This window comes from Neofelis nebulosa, chromosome 4 (genome assembly GCF_028018385.1).
Source record: "Neofelis nebulosa isolate mNeoNeb1 chromosome 4, mNeoNeb1.pri, whole genome shotgun sequence".
In the NCBI taxonomy this organism is placed as follows: domain Eukaryota; kingdom Metazoa; phylum Chordata; class Mammalia; order Carnivora; family Felidae; genus Neofelis; species Neofelis nebulosa.
Genome location: NC_080785.1, coordinates 91,339,520 through 91,349,970, shown reverse-complemented (window position 1 = coordinate 91,349,970; position 10,451 = coordinate 91,339,520). Strand labels below are relative to the sequence as shown.

Sequence of the window (10,451 nt, the reverse complement as noted above, 5' to 3'; positions counted from 1 at the left end):
GAACTCAGTGAGAATATATGAAAAAAACTAATCAGAGCTGAAAAACAACTGAAATTAAAAATATGCTATAGATAATCAACAGCAGATTAGAGGATCTAGAAGAACAGATCAGTAATCTGGAAGATAGGGTAATAGAAAGCACTCAAGCTGAACAGCAGTAAAAAAAAAAAAAAAGAGAGATATGAAGGGGAACTCTGGGACATCAAGAGTCTAACATTTACATCATAGGGTCTTGAAGGAGAAGAGAAAAGGGTTAAAAATGTATTTGAAGAAATAATAGCTGAAAACTTCCCTAACCTGGGGAAGGAAATAGACATTCAGGTCCAAGAAGTATAGAGAACCCCAAACATGATGAACTCAAAGAGGTCTACAATAAGACACAAAATGATTAAAATGGCAAAAATTAAAGATACAGAGAGAATCTTAAAAAGCATCAAAAGCAACTAGTTATATACAAGGAAAACTCCATAAGACTATCGGCTGATTTTTCAGCAGAAACTTTATAAAACAGAGAGAGTGGCATGACATATTCAAAGTGCTAAAAGGAAAAATCTCAAAGCCAAGAATACTCTCTCCACCTGGCAAGGTTATCATTCAGAACCGAAGGAGAGATAGTTTCCCAAACAAAAGTTAAAGGAATTCTTCACCACTACACAGCCTTACAACAAATATCAAAGGGACTTCTTTAAGTGGAAAAGAAAAGGCCATAACTAGAAGAAAATTATGAAATGAAATAAAACTGCATTGGCAAAGGCAAACATAGAGTAAAAGTAGTAGATCAATCATTTATAAAACTAGTATGAAGGTTAAAAGACCAAAATAGTAAAATCGATTACAGTTGACTCTTAATGAAGAGATTAGGGGCACTGACATCCTATACATATAACTTTTTACTCCCCAAAATTTAACTACTAATAGCCTACTATGAATCAGAAACCTTACCAATAACATAAACAATCAAATAACACACATTTTGTATGTCGTACATATATGTACTGTATTCTTACAATAAGGAAAGCTATAGAAAAGAAAATGTTATTAAGACCATAAGGAAGACAAAATGTCTATAGTACCATACTGTGAAACTTTCCACATAGGAAAAGAAAATGAGTTAAGGGATTCATAAAAGAAACAGATGTAAAATATGACATCATATACATAAAACATGTAGGGAGAGGAGTAAAAATGTAGTGATTCTAGAATTTGTTTGAATTTAACTAACCATTAAGTTTAAACTGCTATATATTTAGGATGTTAACTATGAACCTCATGGTAACCACAAACCAGAAACCTGTAACAAATACACAAAATATAAAGAGAAAGGACTCCAAGCATAACACTAAAGAAAGCTATAAAACCATAAGGAAGCAAGATAAGAAGAAATAAACAGAAAAGAACTACAAAAAACAACTAGAAAACCATTAACAAAATGACAATAATACCTATGAATAATTACTTTAAATGTAAATAGCCTAAATGCTCCAAAAGATGTAGGCGACTGAGTAGATTAAAACAACAACAACCAAAAACAAGACCCATCTGTACACTGCCTACAAGAGACTTACTTCAGACCTAAAGATATATGTAGATTGGAAGTGAAGGGACAAAAAACATATACCATACAAATGGAAGTGCGCACACACACACACACACACACACACACGCCAGGATAGTAATACTTATATCAGACAAAACAGACTTTAAAGACTGCAGCAAGAGACAAAGAGGGGCACTACATAATGATCAAGGGATCAATCTAATAAAGGATATGGCAATTGTAAATATCTATGCACCCAATGTTGGAGCATCTAATTACATAAAGCAAATATTAACAGACACAAAGGGAAAATTTGATACTAATACAATAATAGTAGGGTACTTTAACACTCCACCTATATCAACAGATAGATCATCCAGAAAGAAAATCAACAAGGAAGCAGTGGCTCTGACAGCACAATAGACGAGATAGTTTTAACATATATATGCGTGTGTGTGTGTGTGTGTGTGTGTATATATATGTTTTCAACATATATATACACATGTATATTTTAACATATATATATGTATGTATGTGTATGTATATATATGTGTGTGTGTATACACACACACACACACACACACACACAACACTCCATCCAAAAACAGAATACACATTCTTTTCAAGTGCAAATGGAACATTCTCCAAGATAGATCATATGTTAGGCCACAAAATAACTCTCAAAAACTTTAAGAGGACTAAAACCATATCAAGCACCTTTCTGACTGCATCAGTATGAAACTAGACATCAACTACAAGAAAAAAAAATGGAAAAAATATAAAAACACATGGAGGCTAAACATGATACTAAACAACCAATGGGTCAATGAAGACATCAAAGAGGAAATTTTAAAAAAATAACTGGAAACAAATGAAAATGGAAATACAACAGTTCAAAATATTTGGGAGGCAGCAAAAACAGTTCTCAGAAGAAAGTAAATAGCAATACAGGCTAACAAAAAAATACAGAATAAACTACATTACTTACACCTAAAAAACTAGAAAAAGAAGAATAAAGGCCAAAGTTAGAACAAAGGAAATAACAAAGATCAGAAAATAAATAAATGAAATAAAGTCTAAATAAGAGACTAATAAAGAGACCAATGAAAAGTAGAAAAGACCAATGAAACCAAGAGCTGGTTCTTTGAAATAATAAACAACAATGATAAACCTTTAGCCATGTTCATAAAGAAAAAAAATAGAAAACTCAAAATTGGAATGAAAGAGAAGTTACAACCTACACCACAAAAATACAAAGGATTAGAAGAGATTGCTAGAAAAAATTATATGCCAACAAATCAGACAACCTAGAAGACGTAGATATTCCTAGAAATATACAATCTTCTAAGACTGAATCAGGAAGAAATAGAAAATCTGAATAGACCTATCACTAGTAACAAGTTGAATCAGTAATCAAAAAATTCTCAATACACAAAGTCCAGGACCAGATAACTTTACAGGTAAAATCAACCAAACATTTAAATAAGAGTTAATACCTATTCTTCTCAAACTATTCCAAAAAATAGAAGAGAAAGGAAAGATTCTAAATATATTCCAAAGGCCAGCACTATTCTGATAACAAAACCAGACAAAGACACTACAAAAAAATTTTTAAAAATTAGAGGCCAGTATCCCTGATGAGCATAGACACAAAAATCTTCAATGAAATATTAGAAAACCAAATTCAACAATACATTAAAAGAATCATTTAGAACACCTGGGTGGCTCAGTCAGTTAAGTGTCTGGCTCTTGATTTTGGCTCAGGTCATGATCTCACGGTTCATGGGATGGAACCCCACATCGGCCTCCAAGCTGTCAGCGTGGAGCCTGCCTTGGACTCTCTCTCTCTCCCTCCCTCTCTGCCCCTCCCCCACTCTCTTTCTCAAAAAATAAACTTAAAAAAAAGAGAGAACGATCATTCACCACCATCAAGTGGGATTTATCCCAAGGATGCAAGAATGGTTCAACCTGAATCATCCACAAATCAATCAACATGATACGCTACATTAACAAAATGAAGGTAAAAATCATGATCATCTCAATAGATGCAGAAAAGGCATTTGACAAAATTCAATATCCATGTAAAACCTCAACAGAGTTGAAAAAATATATCTTAACATAATAAAAGTTATCTATGACAAGTCCACAACTAATATTATATTCAATGGTGAGAGGCTGAAAGCTTTTTCTTTAAGATCAGGAACAAAACAAGAATGTCCACTCTTGCCACCTTTATTTAACATAGTACTGGAAGTCCTGGCCAGATCAATCAGATAAGAAAAAGAAACAAAAGGCATCCAAATTGATAAGGAAGAAGGAAACCATCACTATTTGCAAATGACATAATATTTTACATAGAAAACCCTAAAGACCCCACCAAAAAAAAAAATCTATTAGAATAAATGAATTTCATAAAGTTGCAAGAAATGAAATTAATGTACAGAAATCTATGTTTTTATACACTTACAGTAAAGTAGCAGAAAGAGATATTTAGAAAACAATCCCATTTATAATGCATCAAAAATAATATACCTCAGAATAAATTTAACCAAGGAGGTAACACACCAGTACTACGAAAATTGTAAGACACTGATTAAAGAGACTGAGGATGACAAAAACAAATAGAAAGATACACCATGCTCATGGATTGAAAGAATAAATATTGTGAAAATTTCCATGCTACCCACAGTGAGCTACCCAAGGAAAATGAAAACACTAATTCAAACAGGTGTATGTTTCCTATTTTTATTGCAGCATTATTTACAAGAGCCAAGATATGGAGGTAACCCAAGTGTCCACTGATAGATGAATGGATAAAAAAGATGTGGTACATATACACAATGGAATATTACTCAGCATTTAAAAGAATGAAATCTGGCCATTTGCAACAACATGTATGGACATAGAGAGTATAATACTAAGTGAAATAAGTCAGACAGGAAAAGACAAATACCATATGATTTTACTAATTTGTGGGATCTAAGAAACAAAACAAATGAACTAACAAGCTAGACATAGACTCATAAAAAAAAAAACAAAAACCAGAACAAACTGGTGCTTGCCAGTGGGGAGCAGAGTGGGTTAATGGGCAAAATAGGTGAATGGAATTAAGAGGTACAAATTTCCAGTTATAAAATAAGTCATGGGGATGAAAATTACAGCATAAGAAATACAGACAGTCAATAACACTGTAATAACTTTGTATGGTGACTGATGGTAACTACATGTGGTGAGCATTTCATAACGTTGAGTCACTATGTTGTACACCTGAAACTAATATAATATTGTTAACTATACTTCATATTTTCAAAAATTTCAGAGCTCTTGGTATTGTGGTCAGAAATCACTATTAACTCCCATTTAATAGATAAGTAAACTGATGGCCAGAGAGATTTAGTACTTTACTCAGGGTACCCCAGACATAAACAGGCCAAATTGGGATGCAAATCCAGGAAGTCTGGCGAAAGGTAAAAGCCTTAATAGCACTCCACTAATTATACTGCCTCTCCAAACTTGACACTTCTGAGCATCAGGTTATCAGGCTGGTTCCAGATCTGGAAAACCACATGGAGAACAATTAAAAGAGAACTTGAGCTATTTAGCAAAGAGCAGAGAAAACCAAGGAGGAAATACCATGTTTTATTCAGATACCGGTCCCCTTCCCAGATTCCTTCCCTAACTCCATTTTTTATGAGAGGACATTAGGCTACCAAAGACTCTGGGATCAACTACAAAGATAAGAAGATTCTGAGAGATAGGAGCTGAGAGATGTGTGTAGGATGAACAAAGGCCAATCCTACTCTTTGCTGAAGTAAAGCAAAGGCAAGCTATGAATTAGAGGGTAGCTGTCAACAGCCTCAGATCTTTCTCTGTTAGCTTATTCATTTATCAAACACTCGTTGGGTACCTAGCCTGTGCACAACTGTCCTCAGTGCTGGGAAATGCCAAAGAACAAACTGCTCCTGCCTTCCTTTCTAATCTTATGTCCTCCTCTCTCCCACTCCTGCTAAATCCAGCCACAAGGGTCCTTCTGTACCACAAACCCTCCCAGATTCTTTCCGCCATCAGGACCTTTGCACCTGCAGTTCCCCATTCCTGGCATATTCTGTTTCCTGTTCTTCAAGTGGCTCAGCTTATACATCATTTCCCCAGCAAGGGCATCCCTAACCACCCCATCTAGTTGCTTGTTATGTTAATTTTCATCTTTGCACTTACTGGTATCTAATGTTTTTTTCCAGTATTTGTTTACCTTCTCCCCCTATTGAATTTAGTTTAATGACTTTTTTTGGTTTTGTTTTGCTTTTTAAGTAGGCTCCATGTCTAACATGAGGCTTGAATGCATGACCCTGAGATTAAGAGTCACATGCTCTACCGACAGAGCCAGCCAGGTGCCCCTGAATTTAGCTTAATGAAATCAGGAACTTCATCTGTTTTTGCAGTCTGCTGTATTTATGATGTTTTGAATAGTACCAAGCATATAGCAAGTAGTCTATAAATATTTACTGAATAAATTAATAACCAAGAAATTATGCTTCCACTTTGGGGAATGTGTTAGCTTTGTTGTTTTGAAAGCCTGTCCTGTGGTTGCAAACTAGAGAAAATATAATGAGCTGTGTGATTGAGGTGGCTAAGTGTACAGCAACATCCAAACTCGTCCTCTTTAACAGGACTCCCACTGGAGTTTACTGACCCCAGCATTCTTCATAGAAAGGATTTGGTCATTGGGGTGTGGGTGGAAAAATGAAGTGTGCCATTTCTATGTCATGCCCTTAAAACAAAGGTAGATGTGGCCACTGGCCCTTTCTCCACTTCCCATTACCTGGAAGATGTCAGGATCTAAAGCAACCACTTTGGATCCAACAATGGAAATCCTGTGCATCGAGAATGACATAGCTGCTCTGCCAGCCTCAGACAGTTTACCTCTGGATTACGAAATAGACACAAATAAGCTTCCATCTTGTTTAAGCTGCTGTATTGGAGGGCGGGGGGGGTGGGTGGGTGGGTGGGGGCTGCTTGGTTACAACAGCTAATAACTCTAATAACAAGTCTTAGGTCTTTTTTTCAGCAATTTAGAGGATCCTTGCTACACCTGGCCTGCCTCTCTCAGGAACCACTGCCTAAATACTATTTCCATATTTTTTCATTTTTAAATTTTATCCTTACCATCTTTCAAGTTAGTTTCTGTGTCCCACAACACATTGCCTTTGCAACCTTCCACGTGCAGAAAGGGAAAGGAAACACATTTAGTGAATGCTGAGTAGGAGCCACTTACTATGCTAAATGCCTTGTCTATAATACCTTAACTCTCTCAATATGTCTGTGAATCCAATGTCATTTCAATTTTCCAAATAAGAAACAGACTCAAGGATGTTAGATGTCTGGTCCAAGGTCATACAACTATTAAGTGGCAGCGTTAGACTTTGAACCAGGTGAGAGCCAACTCTATAGAGCCACTACTCCATGCTGATACTGTGGCATGCACAATGACTGAGGGCTTGCATTTGTGTTCTTAGATTACTTTTTTTTTTTTTTGCTATAACTTACTAACATAATTGCATGACTTTTACTTGACTTGTCCGTATGCCATCTCTTTACTCAACTGTTAGGGCGTTTGCTTTTTATAAATTGTGGTCATATATAACATAAGATTTACCATTTAGCTATTTTTAAGTGTCCAGTTTAGTAACATTAAGCGCATTCAGGTTGCTGTAGAACCATCCACCACTATCTACCTCCAGAACTTGTTCATCATCTCTGAAAAAATATGAGAATCTCCATGAGTTTGTGTGTCGTCCATGCACCAGGGGACATGCTAATCTTCTCTGCATTGTTCCAATTTTAGTCCATGTGCTGGCCAAGCGAGCACAGGGGGCCAAGTGTTTAAGTCACTGGTTTTCTCATTCTTGGCCTCTCTCCCCGTTTTCTTTCTTTCCTTCCTTCTGTGACCTGTTGCCTGCTGCTTAGTAATGAACTGGAGCATCCTAGCAATAGATGTGCCTGTTCAAAGTCATGAGAAAGAGGAAGGAGAAATAAACATAAAAGGGCCTGGCTTGGATCCTATCTTTATCCTCTGCCCCAACCAATCCCCAGGGAGGAAGGGGATTGAGCAAGGAAACAGGAGACTCACAAACAGCCTAATTTAAAATGGAATCACTGTGAAGTTTCTTAGCCCTTCAAACAGCAAGTTAGCAACTCTGATCTGCTCTGCCCTGCATGACTCACTGTCCAGTGCCAAGTACTGCCTGCGTCTCGGAACTTCGTCCTCCTCATCTCAAGCTCCCAGGCCCTACCTCCATTTTCTCCTTTCCTTCCTCCTACTCTCTCTCCTCTGGAGGTGTTCACCACCTGCAAGAAAGCCTGGCAGGGAGAAGTGTCGGTGCTTTAAGGGGAGGGGATCAATTCAGTGTGAATTTCTGTTTTCCATGAAAGGCTTTTCCATGAGAACACCAGCATTTGAGAGTTTCCTGTGTTCACTGCCCTCTCAACTCGGCGGTGACCCTTCCCCAAATCCCTACAAACACCGGAGCTGCTCTGCTTCTCCAAAACATGCTTTGTCCCCACAAATGCTACTTGTGGGAAGAGGCTCTGAGTTTGGCCTGCTCCTGCCATTTGATTATTTGCTTACTGTGCTGATTCGATACATAAGTAAGCATTCGGGCTTCTAATTTATACTCTATGTGATTTTGAAAGCCTAACGATGGGTGCAAAGAGCTTGAAGCTGTTGCAGTGTGACTTCCATTACCATTGCTTGCGTTAGCCTGAATCTGCTGCCCGCCCTTCTCCCTCACCCTCACAGGGTCAATGGGAGACAGCCTAGGGTGCAAGCCAAGCATCTCTCTTGGACCCGGTGGGGGCAGCCTGAGGCTGGGCTGAGCCCATCAGGAGAATGGAAATGGTGTAGATATCCAGGCCTCGTCCTTGGGAAACCGAAAACCTTATAGGCAGGGGCAATCAATGTGCAAAATTATACCTGCCATCGGTAAAAAGGTGAGCTCCTTTAAAAAATGTGTTTGCAAGAGTGACAGTAATGATTAGGGTCATGTGGGGCATGAAGAAGGACTTCCTGCTAAGGCAGTTTCAGTATAAATCACTTTTTTTGTTGGGGTGTTGTTATTGTAACAGTAAAACATATTCTTGGTAGGAAAATCATACATATATTCGAATCCTTCCAATCCCACAATACAGAGATAACTGTTGTATATATTTCTTTAAAACTTATTCCATTTAGGTAAAGAAATTGTGGTTTATATACACAATGGAGTACTACATGGCAATGAGAAAGAATGAAATATGGCCCTTTGTAGCAACGTGGATGGAACTGGAGAGTGTGATGCTAAGTGAAATAAGCCATACAGAGAAAGACAGATACCATATGTTTTCACTCTTATGTGGATCCTGAGAAACTTAACAGGAACCCATGGGGGAAGGGAAGGAAAAAAAAAGAGGTTAGAGTGGGAGAGAGAGCCAAAGCATAAGAGACTCTTAAAAACTGAGAACAAACTGAGGGCTGATGGGGGGTGGGAGGGAGGGGAGGTTGGGTGATGGGCATTGAGGAGGGCACCTGTTGGGATGAGCACTGGGTGTTGTATGGAAACCAATTTGACAATAAATTTCATATATTTAAAAAATAAATAAAATGTAAAAATTTAAAAAAACTTATTCCATTTAATTTTACTTACTTTAGCAGGGAAAAAAGGTGAAGTGAAACTAAAGGAGCTGAATTTTATGTATATAGTTCTTCAAACAAGACCTGTTAGTTACTAAGGAACTCTTCAAGTAAGTTACAAAATTACGAGGCTTAGATATTAGGGTCAGTGGATATTATTTAATTTTTTTAAGCTTATTTATTTATTTTGAGAGAGACAGAGACAGTGAAAGTGGGGGAGTGGCAGACAGAGGGGGAGAGAGAGAAAATCCCAAGCAGGCTCCACACTGTCAGCACAGAGCCCAATGCAAGTCTTGAACTCACAAAACCATGAGAGATCATGATCTGAGCTGAAACCAAGAGTTGGACACTTAACTGACTGAGCCACGCAGGCAGCCATCAGTGAATATTATTTAAAGTTTATGCTTCTTAATGACCATAAGTTTGTTCCCAAATTTATTTTTTATTTTTTTAAGTGTATTTATTTTTGAGAGACAGAGAAAGACAGAGCACAAGCAGGGGAGGGGCAGAGAGAGAGAGGGAGACACAGAACCTGAAGCAGGCTCCAGGCTCTGAGCTGTCAGCACAGAGCCCGATGTGGGGCTTAAACCCACGAACCATGAGATCATGACCTGAGCCAAAGTCAGATGCTCAACCAACGGAGCCACACAGATGCCCCAGTTTGCTCCCCAATTTCGAGGTTTAGAGGACTGTCCAGTCAAAATCCAAAGTCACCTTTGCTATGTTAAAAACAACAAAATCGTATTCCTTTATTTTTTGAGGGAGAAACCAAAAGAGAAAATGAGAACAAAATTTTATATCTAAGTTTGCCCTCTGGGTGATTCTTCAAAAGAACTATTAGGGAAAATCTGATCCGTAAAGAATAATACGCTATAAAAATGGCAAACCACTTTCAAGAATAAAAAACAACACATTCAACACAGAGAAATGTTTGTGCCCAGTACTCATTACAAATTCAAACATATTTAATTCAGAGCCCATCACTATTTCTTTTACACCAACTGCTCAAAATCTAATTTGATTCATATTTAGACCAGGACTTTCTTGTAGAGTGTTTTATTCTATTTCCCAAATTATTCAGTGGCCATTCTTTCTCTTGTTGGAAAAAAGAGACTTCACCACCATGTTATTAATAGCCGGCTATAGTGACACTTCTAGATCCTAATCACAAGATCTGTGCAGCGTTACCCTTTCTTCCTGAAGACTGTTTCCATGGAGCCCTCTGACTTCCCCTTCTGATTTGGACTC

At 37.6% G+C, this 10,451-nt stretch overlaps 1 non-coding gene across 1 annotated transcript; it reads right to left on the bottom strand.

Moving 5' to 3' along the window:
• Positions 1–7,294: 7,294 nt before the first annotated feature.
• On the bottom strand, positions 7,295–7,403 carry LOC131511193 (U6 spliceosomal RNA). The gene has a single exon (XR_009261397.1). It is a non-coding gene; the product is annotated as a U6 spliceosomal RNA (small nuclear RNA).
• Between the last annotated feature and the right edge of the window lie 3,048 nt (positions 7,404–10,451).